This window comes from Neolamprologus brichardi, chromosome 10 (genome assembly GCF_056152115.1).
Source record: "Neolamprologus brichardi isolate AB-2024 chromosome 10, ASM5615211v1, whole genome shotgun sequence".
In the NCBI taxonomy this organism is placed as follows: Eukaryota; Metazoa; Chordata; class Actinopteri; order Cichliformes; family Cichlidae; genus Neolamprologus; species Neolamprologus brichardi.
The window spans coordinates 8,910,379-8,927,940 of NC_142113.1; the positions used below are offsets into that span (position 1 = coordinate 8,910,379).

At 42.7% G+C, this 17,562-nt stretch overlaps 1 protein-coding gene across 4 annotated transcripts in view; it reads left to right on the forward strand.

Annotated features, from left to right (window-relative positions):
• The first annotated feature begins 2,444 nt into the window (after window positions 1-2,444).
• fam222ba (family with sequence similarity 222 member Ba) overlaps window positions 2,445-17,562 on the forward strand; it is a 31,934-nt gene continuing 16,816 nt past the window's right edge. The window contains exon 1 of one of the 4 annotated variants that reach the window (XM_006799549.3): window positions 2,445-2,584. The gene's annotated coding sequence lies outside the window, so the exon portion shown is untranslated. Of the gene's footprint in view, window positions 2,585-2,949; window positions 3,827-5,682; window positions 6,024-17,562 lie in introns of those variants that run through there. The other 3 variants (XM_006799550.3, XM_006799553.3, XM_006799552.3) reach the window with 3 other exon arrangements.

A 17,562-nucleotide genomic window follows, 5' to 3' on the forward strand; every position in this document is an offset into this window, starting at 1 on the left:
TGAATTTCCACATGTGAGAAATGAGATTCAACTGTTACATTTTATGTGACGCCCTGAAGGTCCCCCAAGGTCCCTCCATTCAGCAATCACTGCTCGAGATGTCCTTGCTCTGCCTGCTTTTTTTTTTTTTTTTTTTTTTGTTAAAGAGGTGATTTAGCTCCTAAACTACCCATATAGGTCACACTGATGCTCTGATTGTACAATCTCTCTCTCCGTGGGGGAGATAAAGTGGGGTGGAAAAAAAAACTTTTATTCATTCCAGACTTGCAATCGATGGGACTTGTCTGTGAAGTGGATCAATAATGCCTCCCTTTGAAATCATCAATCACGTCAGTGGTGAATTTAAAAAGCGTAATTAGGAACAGCGTTCTTAAACATCCTGTATTGACGTCTTCTTTGGTATGGAGAAAGACACCATTCTGCATCATTAACTTTGTATTATTGCCTGATGGAGCCTGCTGCTGCTACTTCCCCACCTGCTGAACTCGGAGCGCTCTGTGTGATTGGGCTTTCAGACCAAATTCTCCCTTCTTTCACTTGCTGATGGGGGGAAGTGAAGCTTGCAGGCCTAAATTGGCTGAAGTATTGTAATAAGCCCGGTCCATACTGGAGCTCAGGCCGCGGCTTCACAAAGCTTTGTATCAGAAATGTTTACGGGACTGAGCACGTGTAATTTTCTCTGTAATAATCTTATCTGATTACTTTTGCGGAGGCTCCAACGTGACAAGACATTACATAGCCGTGAGCACACATTCTTAAACTTCCACAACTGGCCACGGTCTTCAGTGTTGTCGGTCTGTCTCTCTCTTGTAATAAAAAGGGTATCAATACTGCAGAGAGGGCAGGTGGGCGATTGTAATGGAGTAATTTATTTTAGTTGTCACAGAAAAATAAGTCTTTGATTAGGGAGCTATACACATCAGGCTGCACAAATAGAACCTTTCATCAAATCACAAAGCATGTGACACTATTGACCAGGAGTCCTCTATCTGGGTTTTTATCTTCCCCAACAAGATTCATAATACAATATGTGAGCAGCACAATGAGGCAAAATGCAAGCAGAATATAGCATAATATAGCTCATGCTCAAGGCAAGTCATGTGCCATTCTTCCAGATGAGTAGGAAATTTTGGTCAGAGATGCGCACAAACAAGCTTAGAGGTAAATGAGCAATATTCAATATTCAAGGTTAGAATACTGATTATTGAAGTTAAATGGGTTTTTTTAAAAACTCCGGCCAGGGTGGATATTTTTGAAAACTCCATTTTTGCATTTACGTGTGGATGAGAAAAACGGAGAAAACGCAGAAAATGCAGCGTCAAAGGTGTGCGCCTTTTTTGACGTCACACTGTGCCCCATGTTATTGCAATATATTCCTAACCGTGCAGAAATGTTGGCCAATCAGAAGTCTAGACGCCTCGGTGGGAAAAAGTAAACAAAGCTGGGGCATAGAAGCAGAACCAAGTCGTATGTGTGGAGGGACAGTAACTGTGTGTGTATATGTAAGCATTTAAACACTGCAGAGAGTAAAATTAACAGTAATAGTATTGTAGAAATTTATTTCACCGAAACAATAACGTGGCGCACAGCGTGAAGTCAAAAAATGCGCACACCTTTGACCTGCGTTTTCTCGTTTTTCTTGTCCACACCTAAATGCAAAAACAGAGTTTTCAAAAATATCCACCTTGGCCGGAGTTTTTAAAAATCTCCGTTTTCAGTGACTAAAAACGCCGTTTACATGTGGAGGAAAGGTGCAAACGCATAGAAAAATCTGCGTTTTCAAAAATACCCATACCCGGCTACATCCACAGATTAGTTTGGACTTTACAGGGATTTTTGTTTGTTTTTGTTTTTTGTTTATGTCGTATTTTATTTTATTTAGCCATACACTATTCTGATTATTTAAGCTATTTTGACATGGGTTGTGTTTAAGTTTTCCAACTGCTGTAACAAAAGAATTTCCAATCTTCTGTGATGAATAAATTATAAATCCAACTCCGATGAATGCTGTCTCATGTCACTCTGTACTGTACCACTGTACATGGTTGAAATGACAATAAAAGCCACTTGACTTGACTTGAATGCCATAGCACATGATTTACACCATTTTCACACTCCTGAAACCATTCAGTAAACTCGTGTACCCTTTAGATGGGAGCACTGTCATATATGTAAGTCCATAATATGTTTAAAACCTTACCACAGCTGATAAAGCTGCTGTTATTTTGTCTACAAAGCTCGTTAACCAAATCTAATTGGACTGACGAAAAATAGACAGCTAAAGGCTAATATTTATTTACTGGCCTATATAGGAACTATTTTAATGTATTTCACGTATTTCACGTTCAAATATTCAGCCGTCCAATCGCGCTTCAAGTTCACTGTCTCTTTAAACCACTCGGGCGTCCTGCGCAGCGCACGGCGTAGTCTGGAACGGTCCCAGCTACAGCGCATGCGCCAGAAGTTGCTGCCGCAGACAGCAGCAACAGCAGTGATTCGGCAGCACAGGGCAACGGGAGAAAATCTGTCCGTTTTAAACCATGGCGACGTACTAAACGATGCCTTTCGCAGAGGTAAACGGAGAGTAAGTAGTTGTATCTTTATAACACGCCTGCTGTCCGACACCGTGTGACGTCCTCTGAGAGTGTGGCGTAAATATTAGGAAAGGTTGAGAAGGCAACAATGGGACTGTGTATGTTTCAGACTGGCTGGCTAGGTTAGCTAGCCAGGAGCCTGGGCAGTCAGCTGGCACGCTGACTGGTAACATACAGGTTTATAGCTACTGTATTGCTCTCCTGCATTGGCCCTGTGTCTACTGTAAAGCTCCTATCAAAGGCTTAAATCTCTCTGATACTCAACTATGTTTTAGTTAGAGGAAAAAGCCATAAATTCTCGATTAGAGCTGATGATAACTGTACAAACTGGGCTTGTGTTGTGTTCAGGCTGGTTAGCTAGTTTATATTGTGCAATGTGACAGCCACCAGTGCGGATTAAGCTGAGCTGTATTTGGCTGCTAAAGTATCATCGTCATCATCATCACACTCGTATGTTCACCGATTAAAATGTCATCAACAATGATGCAGGTAGTTTTGCGCCTCATCTCAAGCTAAATCGTAAGTGGTTCTCCAATAAGAAGCCAGTTGCGGATGAAAGTTACAAGTTCGGTTATTTTATACTGCTTGCTACCTTCAAAGTTGTCTACCCCTGGCTAGTGTCCGATATAATCATGAAAGCGTGCAACCATTTGCCAAGATTTAGAGCCTCGGCCGTCTCCACTCGACTGTACAGATGCTGTGCGCCCTCCTTGCTCTCCAGGCGCGTCTGCAAATGGCACCTCTTAAACATAACGCCACGGGGAAGTGTTTCCACCTGCAAAAGCAAGTGTTAAAGGTGATAACAAAAGGTTGACGTCACCGAGCTCATCCTGATCCTGCCGCACAACCTCGACCGCTGAGGAGGTGGAGAAGGAGGAGGAGGAGTGCAGGAGTAGTTTCAGAGGACGAGAAGAGCTTCTGTTTTTAATGCTAGGACGTCTAATGGTTCGTGTCTGGAAGGAAAAGGTCTATCTCTGATCAAATTTCGGGTATCCTAAGGGCGCACTTAACTAATGGGATCCTATCGACGTTTCTCCCCCTCCGAGCCCAATCTTTACACGGCGGAATGTTAATGTTGTCACAGCCTGTCCGTGTTGTCTTTGGCTGCTCTGCTTTTATTGCTGTAATCGGTCTGTAATGTCATGGAGCTTGTGACGGATTTGATTAAAAGGCAACTCTTCTGTTCTATGAGTGGCCGGACTATGGAAGTTATCTGCTTTGCGCTTCACATGGTAAGATGATAAAACTGTGAAATATCCAGCGATTTAAAAAAATAAATAAGTGTTTTGTCTACATTTGCATGCCCGTTTTTATATATATATATATATATATATATATATATATATATATATATATATATATATATATATATATATATATATATATATATATATATATATTAGTTATGTTAAAAAAAAAAAGCCTTTTATCTCTTCTTTACCACGACAAAGGTGGGACTGTCTAGTGTATAGCAACGAGGGAAGGATGTGCTCTGTGATATCCAGCGCTTACTCAAACAAGAGCCTCACATTACTTGCCCAGAAGTGCAGTTTTGCAATGTAGCTTTCTTCCTCTATATTTTCCAAAGAGCAGATAATTAAATTTCAGACCTTGTTGTCGGGGAAACTCGGGGGGCGGGGGGTGTCCCTAGAACTGTATTTTTTATTTTATTTTTTTGGCAATTATCGTGTAGCAGGAACCCTCTTTGAATTGGGATGCTATGTTTCCCAGCACAATGAAGCTTAATTGGGGCTCAACAGCAAATTAATATAAGGCCTCTGCCCATCTGTAAAATGCAGTTCACCTCTAATGACAGCAGTTATGTCAGTGAATATATCTGTGTGTGTGTGTGTGCGCGCCACTTGGTATGTGGTTGCTTCTATTTAGGTCTGAAAATGACGTGTTTGCTCTTAGTTATAGAGGCTGCAGATAAGTCTGGATGTCATGAGCGCATGGTTCATTCGTTCATGTCACGCTGGTCAGCTCTGTAGAAAATTACAGCGTTCCAGCAAATTGAAATACCACTTGAATGTGTGTGTTAATTAGATCTCTGCGTGCCTTTTCAAAAGTGTCTCTCCTCCTCTGCCCATGAGTCATGTGCTGACTCTTTGACCTGTCACCACAAACCCTGAGTCTTTGCTGAGGGCAAACTGAAAGAAAAGCAAAGTTTTTTCTCCCTTTTTTTCACCTTCCCAGCCAGCCACTGACAAATTTGAACATATTGATCTACACTAAGGGCAGAGGAGGGCAATTTCCTCTAAAGTACTTGTGCAGCATCTTGGCTGCTATTTCCTCTCAGTTTGCTGTGGCCCACACGTGACGTAAAACTATGGCATGGGGGGAAAAAAAGCTACATATTGTAGAGAACACACATGATTAGAGGCTTTAGAATAAGTTGAGTGTGATTGTATTGCACGCCTACGCAGTTTTCCAGACGCTATTCTTACACGTTGTTCTTGCAAACACATGGCAAAGCAGATATTAGTGAGTGATGACTAGCTTCACAAGGTTCAAACCAATCATTGTGAGCACCTTACACTGAAGCCCAGATGGTTTTGTATTGCAGAAGGTTCTCCATTCGACAGCCAAACTGTCTGATTCCCAACATTAGGCTTGTTTCAGACAGCAGTAATAAGAGGATAACATCAAAGCTCTGCTTTATTTCTGAGAGACTTCAGAGCAAGACTATGAATAACAGATCACAAGGTACAAAGAGTGAACCAGAGAACTTGGGCAGCTTTTATGTTTCAGCTGTTGTTGGGATTCACGGGGAGCTCATTAAAACACATTGATGAGGAACAGTCCCGATCCTCTGATTGTTGACTGTGAAATTGCTCAGCTAACCAACATATTTTTGATGCAATGATTTTTCTGTGCCGGAATGAGCCTCTTGGCTGATGCTCATTTTTTGGTTTATTCAAAGCCAGTGATTTGATGTAGCATTTTAGAGACTGTACTTGAAATGGAAATGTGTAACTGTGTGCTCTTCTCCCAGTGCAATACATTTGTACCTTTCTTTTTTTCTTTTCCTGCAGGGTCCTGTGTATGTTTAATCGCTCACAGGTGTTGTCAGTGAATTTTATGCCCAGCATATTTTTTATTTTCCACACCTGATCATTTTAGATGAGAATGATTTGTTGACTAGTTCCATTTGCTAAATAAGGCTGCCCCTCTACCCAGGTGCCAGGCAGAAGGACTGAGATTTCCTAGGTACCATTGATCTTTCCGCCAGCTCCACCTTTCAGTCCTCCCATCACCAGGGCAGCTGTCAGCCCACACTCACCCACTCAGCCACCCACCACTTGGAGAAACACTCTCTGAGGCCACCCAATGTCTTCTCAGCTGAATGAGTCTGGTTTCAGACAGGGAACAGATGTTTGGTAGCCTCTGTGAGAAAGTCAGGAGACTCAGTATGTGGGTCAAACGCAGGTCAGACTCAGCATAGAGAACTGCAGCCACATGATACATCCAGATCAAGTGTTTATGACATGATGGGCAACTTCTGGATATCTCTGAGAAAAGAGACTCAACTGCAGGACTGAGGCTGTGGGTCAGCTGTTTGCATGGTATTCAGTTTGGTTCACGTGGGTGCTTTTATTTTGTGCAGTGACCGCAGGCAGTAGCCTTCATATGAAGATACAGTTTGTTTCTTTGTTTGCTGCATTTTTGTGCATAGATTTGCATGCTAGCTGGCAGGTCCAATTAGGGTAACAAAAAAAAGAAAAGAAAAATAAAGCCCCACTCTTGCTTGGTAGTTTGCATAATCAGCAAAGCCGAGCCCTTAAGCCAGGGAGTGATGTTACAAACACAAGGAGCAAAGGGCTTTCTGAAATTGTTATGTCTTCAGCTTGAGGGTAATCATGGACAAATCTCTAAGCCTCACAGTGCCATTCACAGCAATAACAACAGTTAGTGCAGTAGGACGAACGGGGCTAGGTCTAGGAGAGCATCTGTGTGATCAGGCTTGTCAGAGGCATTGCAGATGACGGGGTTGTTTATCCACCTCCATCTTCACAGGAACAGCAGAAGAGCAGGGCAGATACTGTTATCTGTTTATGGCACAAGATAAGGGCATCTCAGTTGGATCACTGACCCTCCACTGGCACTCTCCGCCCCCTAGTACCAAGCGCTGTCTAATAAGAGGTCGCCAGACGAGTCCCATATCACTCTTAAGTGATCCTAATAGATGCCATTAGCATGTCCACGGTTATTGCTGCAGTTTTCCACTGACCATGCCAACTGTACATGTCAGGGCATCATTATCCACCAACAGGGAGGCTCAGAGTCTGACCCAAGTCTGTGGGGTCAGAAAGAATGCCACAACAAAGCAACAGTGAAGCTGTAGAGGATATCAAGTGGTGGGGATATAGGGGAGAGTGAGCTCAAAGTGTCATAGTTGGCGCAGACATTAGATAAAGCTAAGCTACAAGAGGATTAGAGAGGGAGGAGATGTAAAATGCTCTCGGCTAATTGGGCTTTATTTTTAATATTTCAGAGGGTTCATTAGACACTAAATTGGTGAAGTATTTCAGCTCTGTCTGTTGCCTGAGAGCCTTTTTCGGGACAAGCTTTACAACCTGAATAATGGCATATAATTTTTGTTAAGGCCTGGTCATTGAAAATAGCACACTGGTATATTAAAATTCTCCCTTTTCCCCTCCTGTTACAAGGTTAGATTTCATCATTTTTGCCCAAATACAAGCTTAGTTGCAGGCCTACATCTGGGTCAGTGCATTCTGACTTCATCTACTTGACTTTTTTTGTTTTTTCCTCTATGTAATTTTGAGCAGGTCACAGTTGCCTGAAGGATATACTTTAGGGTATCATACAGTTGTCTTTCAAACTGACAAAGCAGTGAATGACTTTGACAGTGGGTATGGGGCTCAGAGGCTTGGTCTGGGTGTTAAGCTCTGTGCTGGAAAGGGACGTAGGCTGTGCTGAGAGAGCTGTCGAGGAGAACGGTCAGTGCACAGCACTTTGCCATGACCCTCCACAGCTTATCATCAGTTACACCACTTCTCCGGGCCTCAGTGTGTGGGTGTGTTTTTTCTGTGTCCGTGCAGCGTGCTGGAGACCGAGTGGTGCTTAGAATGGGGTCCTTTATAACCTCCTAACCCTCTGGTCCTGTTTGCTTCCATTGTTGGCCACAGTGAATGGTATCTCCGTGCCTTGAAAAGTAACCAGATGACATTCTTCCTGTTGTTCAAAAGGGCCCGGGGTTCCGTTGTAAAAAGCATCTGAAAGGATAGGCTAAGACTGTGACCTTCAGAGGCTAATCTCTGGCATGTCATTCAGTGCCTATTTGAAGCAAATGCAGACCTTTCTCCCTGGTAGCAACGCACCAGTTCAAACAAAGAAGAAATTCCTTATCAGTTTTCAACACTTAGACTTTTAAAAACAGTCAAGATAGTTTTTGGGTTTTTTTTCCTTTTCCCAGAACCACCTTCTCCATAAAGGAACCAGAGGATGTTTTGTAGTAGCTGAAGTGAATCGTTATTCCAGACAGGCAGTGTGTCTGACACCTACATTGTCCAAACAGTCTCTTCAGCCTGTGACTGAGCCCTCTGTACACAGACCTGTGGCATCAGCAGCCCCTCTGTACTGAATGCTGAAATACCGCTGCTGCTGTGAAAGCAACGGGGATGAAATGCACTTAGTGAGACAGTAAACATCGGTGGAGCTCTCAAACTATCTTACGTTGTTTATGTCTCCTCCTCCTCCTCTCCGGTGTATTTGCTGTGTTCAGCTGGCTGAGTTTCCTGGAATGTGCAGAGATGCAGTTGTTGCTCTGTAGGGGGATGTTGGCTTTAATCACGGTTCATAGTTCAACTGTAGTTGGACTCAACTGAGCAGCAATCAGACAAGAGTCACATTATTCTTCTGAACTGGAAGACCACACTTGATGTAGCTGTTTTATTATGAAGTTTGCTCTTTGCTCAACAGATTCAGATCATTTTTTCCCCTCTTGTATATGAAGAGTTTGAAAAATGAGCTATTTAAACTTTGAACCACAACTATTGCATTTCTGCCAACACTTGAAAGGGAGCAGCCTTCACAGCATAATACGGTACTGCTATTTAGTTGTAAAGTTTTACTTTTCATGACTCTCTCTTTAACAGATGCTTTTAGTCCACACCTAATGAGACTTTACCATTCATCTATTCAAGGGGATTTGCTTTTCAGCAGATTCACTTTAGTGGCATTGAGCTGTCTTTGTGCTTGTCTAAAAGATCTCTGAGAGCAGGCCTCCCATTGCAATGTTTCGTCTGTGCTTCATATGTACCACCTGTATGGGGTTAAGACTAGGGTCAGACCTCTTGCAGAAGTCCATTGTCTGGGTTCCCGTTTTAAGAAGCTGGATTGTGCTAAGGACTGACATAAAAAAGGAAAAAGCTGTCAGGTTTATAGGGCCTCTTTTGTCAGGCATCTTTCAACAATAAATGATTGGCATATCTCCTGCCATTTCCCTCTTTTGTTTGCGGCCATTGAGTTTGAGAGCAAATAATGAAATTGACCATTATGTGCGATTTGTTTGCATCCCTTGCCCACGTCCCTGAGCACATGCGCACACATAAAAAAAGCGAGGTTGTTTACAAAGGAAGCATTGGATTAGAAAAGGAAAATGCCAACTTTTATCATGCCACTGCACAAGCATTTTGCATTAGTCAGAAAATATCCCCTGAAGTAGTGTAACATCCGCAGAATGTGATTGAGATAGAGGGGGGAGACAGGGTGGGAGCAAAGGAAGAAGGGTGGGCCACAATTTGAAAGGCATACTTGAAAGTACTTGCAGTAAAGAGTCCTGCGGCAGGTCATGTTGCTGTGTGACAGAAAAGCATTCGTCTTGCTGTGTATCTGACGTCCCAGGGTCTCATTGCGAGGGCTTGCCTTCGCTGCGTGTCAGCTTTCTGTAATTAATAGCCAGTAGCCCGCTTACCCCATCAAGGGACCAGGTGCTGCTTAGATCTGCTCTGGCATGGAAAGACGGCAGATAAGCCGGTCGTGGGTTTTACAGTTATCAGGATAAAACCCACAGATGTCACCAGCCTCTCTATATAACTCAGTTGATTGTGTACATATAAAAACATAGTTGTAGACCTCAAACAAAGGGATGAATTTTAGTGGTGCACCGCTGATGGACGGCTTGTTGATAAAGGATGCGGTTCATTTAGTCTATTTTGTGTCAAGCACCATTGTGCTCATGTCCTGTGCTGTTTAGCAGGACTTGCGGCCCTGACAGATTGCCATCCCGATGGGGAGATTTACTCAGCCAGCACTGCCAATGGCACTGACACCATCATTAGACTTTGATCAGCTGCATTCTGCAAGGGGAAGAAGAGAGAGTAATATTCTTGATCTAATTACTAAGAGACATTTCAGGCAGTGTAATGTGTGATTTAACCTCTTGTCAGAGGCTATAAAAGGAAGCTGGGTTAATCTTCCTGGCAACCTCTTTTCCACGCAGGGGAGAGTGCCTTTAAATTTCCTTTTCCTAGGAAGCTACTAAAGACCAGCATCCCAGTGTGGTATGCTAGCACCACTTCTCCTGGCCTTCTAGTTGACATCTCTCAAGGCGAGAGTTCTCTGACCTTTGAATGTTCGCAACAGCTGGTTTGCAGGAACTCGAGCATTTGCAGAATTGCAAGAAGAACAAAAAGCCCTGTCCTTTGACTTCTGTATGCTTCCTCCAAATGGATTGTTTTGCAGCCTCCTTTGTTACTCTCCCTCGTTCTTTTGCTCCCTCTCCATCACCACCCACACACTGCAGCATGAAGAGTGCAGGGGACTTGATTGAACAAATAGATTGTAAGTGGAAACGAGGGGTTTGGGTTAATCAGTCAAACATAGTTAAACAATTCTTTGGACATGAAGGGATTAGTCTTGCCTGCGTTGAGCTCATCAGAACCAATTCTTCCCAGTGCTGGCTAGGCTTTTAGGGCCAAGGGCCATGGCCTCTCTGGCTCCATGGAGAACCACACACGCACCCCTCAGCATGCTCCATTGCCTCTGAATGCCCCACCACTCTCCTCTTCCTTTGTTACAGACTACAATTGGAATGATGGATTAGCAAATTAAATGCAGACCTTTCTATTCATGGCTATTCTCGCTTAAAGTCTCATTCACTGGATCTATCACAAACCTGCTTTAAAATGCTTACCAGGTTCACTCCATGTCCTCTAATTCCTTCACAAACATGTCTTTTACACTTAAACATTTTGTGAGAAAATGGTCCACTGACTTTTTCCCACCATAAAAGGCTCTCTGTATCTTGTTTTTACAGGATGACTTCCTGTACGTTTTCTTCCCTCTTCTTTTTTTTCTCTTTTAAACTGAGTGCTGATCACACTGATAGGAAGTGGCCCTGATATGATGATGTGTTGGCAAACGCAGAGTGTACAGCTGCAGCCAGCCTGAGCCTGCTCTAAATTAACCATGTCACTGTCTTTTCCGTGTTCCTGAGAGCTGAGCACTGACCCTGTTGGCCCATTCATATAGCATTTTTTTCTGATATCTTGTTATTTCACAGTTTTAACTGATGAGATAAATGGATTTTAGTCACTCAAATATAGGTCTCTCTCCCTCTCTCTCTCTTTTATTTATATATATATATATATATATATATATATATTTTTTTTTTTTTTTTTTTTTAGGGGTGCAGCAATACTCGTATTGATATTGAACCGTTTCATACAGTGCTTTCGGTTCGGTATGCATTTGTATCAAACAATACAATTTTTTTTAAAAATTTATTTTATCAACTTTTCTTCTGACGATGCTGTCTGTGTTGAGCGCTCAGTGGATCTGCGTTCGACTACTCCGCCTAGGCTGCATTGTCCAGTGCAGATCCACTGAGCGCAGCGCAAGCTAGCAAGACAGAAGCTAAGCTCGTTGCAACATGGCAACTGCCTCAACACTACCCGAAATTGAGCCTCCCCCACCCTCATTCAGATCTGGCGTCTGGAACTATCTTGGTTTTCATGTGAAGCATGACCCTGATGGTAAGCGCGTCATGGACAAAAGTAAAACAGTATGTCGGATGTGCCACGCAATGCTCAATTGGTGGGAACCAGTGTTGCCAACTCCTCAGTAAGGAAAATCGCTATTGGTTGTCTTAAAAGTCGCTAGAAATCGCTAAATGACGTCATCACCTAATTTGCATAATTGGTCATGCTAATGTAATTGTAACCTATGCTGCTGGAAAGAGAAATAACATCCTGGACGAGACATAAAGTGAGCAAAAACGTCCTAAATGCATTTAGAATTTATTTAGAACTACAAATTAAATTTCTTTTAGCAATTATTGTTTTTTGTAATGTCTTTCACGTCTTTTTTTAGCGACTTTTTAAAGAAAAAAAGTCGCTAGGGGGTCTGAAAACTCGCTAAATATAGCGACAAAGTCGCTAAGTTGGCAACACTGGTGGGAACTAGTGCGTTAGCGCAGTTAGCTTGTTAACGTGTTGACACCGTCCAGCCCCACGCACGGGACGATCCGTGTTAACGCCGACATCATCCTAGTGCAAAGACAAGTGGAAGCAGACAACAACAAGCACGCATGCTACAAACTTTACCCGAGTCATTTAGACAGCACATGATTCTCCTTATGGGGACCTGTGACAAAGTGGCTAGGACAGAATTCATTTGCCATTTGTCACTTGCATATATTGTTATTTTGTGTTCTGTTATCCTATAGTCTATCATAATGCTTTAATGTAAACACAGCACATGCAACCTTGGCTCTACATACTATCACGGGTCTGTTTGTGGTAGCATTGGTGATATTCATTTCATCTGTGCAAATGTACTTAAAGCTAAATGTCACTTCATCATTAATTGATTTGGATCTTTCATTTGTTTATGTAGTTGGGTTATACTTACCATTGTCTGTTCCTTTGAGCAGGTCCTATGTGTAAAACAGGTATGTGGGAAGGGCCGCCCCAGTACTTCCTGATTTTATAGGATATGATGTCACTGATCATGTCAATTGGGCGTAACCAAATGAAGGGGTGTTTCTTTTGTGTAAAATTGTTTATTTTATTTAAAATAACCTCATGAGTCAGATTAAGTGACGAGATTGACTTTTCATACTGTTTAGTTGGGTGAATAGGTTTGTTAAGTGGAAAAATTAATTTATTCCTGTTTCTTTGTCTAGACTGTGTTATTTAGTCTACCCTGTTTTCCCAATGGTAGAGGTTAATGAGATCCAGGTGTGAGTGGAATTCTATATAAAACAGGTGAGATTTTGACTGACGGGTTTTTGTGAAACAATTGTTGAAAGGCGACGCCAGAAAATAAAGAACACTTAAAAGAAACTTGAACAGTCTGCAGATGCTGTCTTCCTATCACTTTCCATGCTGCTTATGTTACGCTACTTCACAGAACCTGATATGTTTAATATGCTGCTGAGAATATACCCCAGAAGAAACGTAAAGTATAGCTTTTATTTTGAAAAGAGCCATTTCTCTGTAACAAACTCTCTTTTCCAAAGATGAGTGATTTCTCGATCAGAAAGATTTTTTTAAATTATTTTGTTGTTTCAGCAACATTAAATTTAAAAGCTTTATAATTTTAATAAATGACAAATTAAAAAGGCATGAACATTTTTTTGTATCGAAAAAATATCGAACCGTGAATTTTGTGTATCGTTGCACCCCTTATATATATATTTTATTTATTATACACACACACTTACTTTCTTGTCTGTTTACCACTGCCGCAAAAACATTGCCTTCCTATCTCTGCTTCCTCTGTCCCACAATTTGTCCTCCAGTGCAGTGTGGGGGGTGGATTGCTGTGCTCTGTAGAGACCCCAATTAGCAGGACAAGCATGCCTGCTGAAGGTCACTCCCAGAGCTTTGGTGTGAGGGAAAAAAGGAGGGCTGGGCCAGTGAGAAGTAGCTCTGACAGTGACCGGGCTGAGACTCTCAGCTGGACCCCAGAGTTCTCACACAACAACAACACTTTTTTAACCTTCTTAGCAGTTTGCATGATGTTAGCAAAAAGTGGCTGAGGGTTTTGCTAAAGGTCAAGTGTTCTCGGTGGATTGTCATACTATACTGCGACCATATCTGAGAGATCCATTTGTCATTAGCTCCAAAGTCCCCTACTTCATCAGCCCGTGTCTGGTGTCTGCTATCGCTGCCTGATTGATGGCTCTGTCCTTATTGCAGGGAACTGGGGTCGATGGCAAAAAATTTGCTGCTGGGTGCATTAATGCTGTGTTCAGTGGCATAGACCTTTGAGCACGCCTCATCAGTCTTGAATCATTGGACGGCCACAGGAGATCTGTATGAGCAGGCATGATGCAAGACATGGAGAGAGGGGGAGCTAGGGACAGGAAAAGGAGTTTTAATCAGCTGGGTTAACTCTGTTACTCACATGACCCTATGTCACTGCTACAGGAGTATACTTAAATATTTTAAGCTTCAGAAGCCAATGCCAATGTTAACCAGTTTTCAATTTATTTGTCATGTTTTTGTTGTGATTTACTGATCTGTGCTAGGGGAAACGAAGAAATCTCCATTGTAAAACATTATTTAATGGCTTTAAAATATTTTTGTCTTCATTGTGAAATCTTGGAACATTTATCAACCATTTTCATGACTAATTGCCCTTTTATTTACTTATAATCTCTGTCAGAACTAGGGATGGGTATCGTTTAGGTTTTATCCGATACCAGTACCAAAACGGTACTTTTGAAACCGGAGCTTAAACGGTGCTCAAACCGGTGCTCGAACCGGTGCTTAAAGAATGAAGAACACAAACTTTGTCCTAAAACCTCTCATGTTTAGCTGTTTCCCACTTTTTCTTTGGTCATTTTAGCCTTTTTGGCCAGGGTGAAGGGAGTATCTGCCATCAAACAAGAAGACAGCCGCATGTAACTACGACGGTGTTTGCTAGTTCTCCTTACATGCATTAATGTAATAACCTGGTTAGCCTACTCAACGTAAATTACACACAAACAACATTAAGCTACTCATGCAGAGAAGAACGGCTGCTGCTGCCATCATCATCCGTCATCATTTCTGCTACACTGGCAGGGCTAGGGGTCAGGACTCTCCTCTTCGGCTTTTTGGGGGATGTTGCTAACTCCGGGTCCGATAACAGGCAACCCACCCGCAGTAGATGTGCACGGTGTGAGGTCTCGCAGCAAGCTATCAAATACGGCGCATTTCTCTGATTTTAAAAAAACGCTATGCGTCGCCAGGTGTTTCATCAGATTCGAGGTTCGCTTGCAAAGGTAAAATGATTGGCTGGAATCCAAAGTGTATGACATCTCAGGAAAAAATAAAGCACCGAAATGTGCGCTGCTTTTCGGTCTGGTTACTAGACCATGTTTATGTCAGAACCGGTGCCATTATGGCACCGGATACCGGTACCCATCCCTAGTCAGAACTGTCTGAAATGGTTAGAAGGTAAGTTAAATCTGCTTCTTTTTATCACAGAAAAGAGCAAACTAATGGTTGCATGTGGCACTTAACGGTTTCTTTTGCAGCTGAATTTTGCAATTCACTTGCAAAATAAACACATTTGTCTCTGCAAAACAGTATTAACTTCATATCTGGCTGTGCTCAAATTCTGAATTAAAGCTGCTCAGTGATTTAATTGAATATTCATAAAATAGTCCTGTGTTTGATTATGATATTTAGCCTGTTTGCTTTGGTATTGTAGAGATTGTTGATTGTTTGTATAATAAACCAGTACCTGTGTAGGAGTAAAAACTGTGGAGCCATGACAACACCAGTATACACCAACAGAGTGTGTGTAGGCTCACTGTCAGACAGGCAGACTGAGGGGCCCTCACAGCCTGGGAGGGCCAGATGTTCCCATGCAGACACAGAGGTGATATGTTTGCCATGCTGGGCCTGTATTTGCCTGGCTCTCCACAGAGTCACCGGCTGGCTGCCCGATACCCCGAACTGTTGTGTGCTGGGGAAAGAGGGTGGGGGTGGAGAGGCACGCACATAAACTCTGGAGATGAAAGAAACCTGCAAATATCTTGTGTGTTGCCAGGGGCAAAAGAAGCACCTCTCATACAGTGCTGTCCACTGGAGAAAGAGCTGCATTTGCCTTCTTTTTTTTCCTCTCTCAGATGACCACCAGATACGAGAAGGGCTGGGTTCAGCATCGCTGGAAGGCCAGGCTGAATGTTAGAGCTGCTATGGAGGCGGCTGACCTTCCCAACCTTTAATAGACACTCGAGGGACGTAGATTAGCCTTTACTGAACACATATACAATGTTGTTTATAACAGGGAAATCTCTTTTTGACATGTATGACAACAGATCTGGTCTTCGCCACCAGACCTGCAACTCTTTAATCTATTTTTACCAACTGAACAAGTGGAGAGCCAGAAAATGCAGAAAAATCTGCATTTTCTGGCTTTAAAAGCTGAAACATGTTGCAGTGTTTTCCACACATTGCCTTTTATAAACCAATAAGCAATTAAACAGCATACAACATACCAGAGTTTAAGATGAAGCGCTAGTTCACTAAAATTCTTTTAGAGGTCAGTGTTTATTAATTGCAGCATGGCCCTGAGTTATTGAAGCATCTAGATTTTTAAAATTACTGATATTCTTTCACCACTTGGTGCTCACAAGCATCTCACAAGCCACACTTAAGACTTTAAGTTATCTAAACCAAGCATGTGAGAAATGCGACGGCATTAAATAGGAAGAATTCTGGTAAACACAGTTGTAATGGAGGGCATTAAAGCAGAATTGTTGACGTGAGTTTTCCCGCAGAGTTGGATCAGGCATACGTCTAATTAAAGTTCTTTCTTTATGTGTTTGTACTGGTGTCTATACAGCTCATATGGGAGAGTGGCCAGTTAGTATAATGGCACAGTGGATAAATCTCTCACAGCAGGCCTGTGTAACACTGGAAGCTGTTTTTGTGTGTTAAGCCCTTTTAGGATGATTTGTGAGAGTCAGCGCTTACACAGTTCTGCTAAGCAGAGCTGCTCTGACCCTGCACCCCCACTAAATCAGTTCAGCCCTTGCAAACAGGCCAGAGCTGGTTAATACTGGGTCAATAATATGGGTCTGAGTGGGACAAACACACAGAGACTTAACTTTTTTTCCCTCTCTTAAACACAGCATACATGTCAATAATAAGGCAGTGGATATACAGAGGAGGTCATTATTCCTACAGGGGGAAGTCACTAGTGCATATGTACGTGTGTATGTCATTTTCTTTACATGTTGTGTATGTGTATGTGAGAGAGAGCAGGAGAGAGTGAGAGCTGGGTGAACAGCTGCATTGATTTGGTTTTGTTTGCTGTCTACTCAGAGCAGAAATGTAAGCCGTGGGAACACCTGGAGAGTGGGGAAAATGGGAGAAGAGGTGGTGGTGGTGTCAGCTCTGCCCCTGGCTCTGTACCAAGCATACATGGATGCACAAATGCGCACACACACACACACACACACACACACCTCACATGTGTGAGGGCAGCCTGGGATCCCAATCAGCAGCACTTAACAAAGCTTTCCTCTTTCTGCCTTTAATCGCAGGCTCAATTTGTCACTGGGGTGTCCAATTTCTGATAAGCGCTTTGACTGAGAGAGGAGAGGTGGGGAAGAACACAAAATGGATGCACCTGCTAACAAATGAAATCAAACCACTCCATCTTCATTTCCCCCCTTTTCCACCAGCTGGAACAATGCTGCCTTGCTTTAGCTCTCGGCACATTGAGTTATTTCCCACTAACTGGAGTTATTTTCCCCCCACTAACCAGCTAGAGGGCCTGGCTGACTTGCAGTCAAATAGGTAGCATCGCCTGATCCTTTAATGTCAAATTCTTCCACACTGACCATCCTCCTCCTGCTGGCTGAATATTGTTTAGCAGGTCCCTCCTTTTTTTTGGTTTATAGCTGTAAGATGGGAAAAGTTAAGGATGAGACGTTCCATTCTCAGATTTCTGACCATCAGAGTACTTCGTGTAGCTTTACTTGTGAGGCTAAGTATGG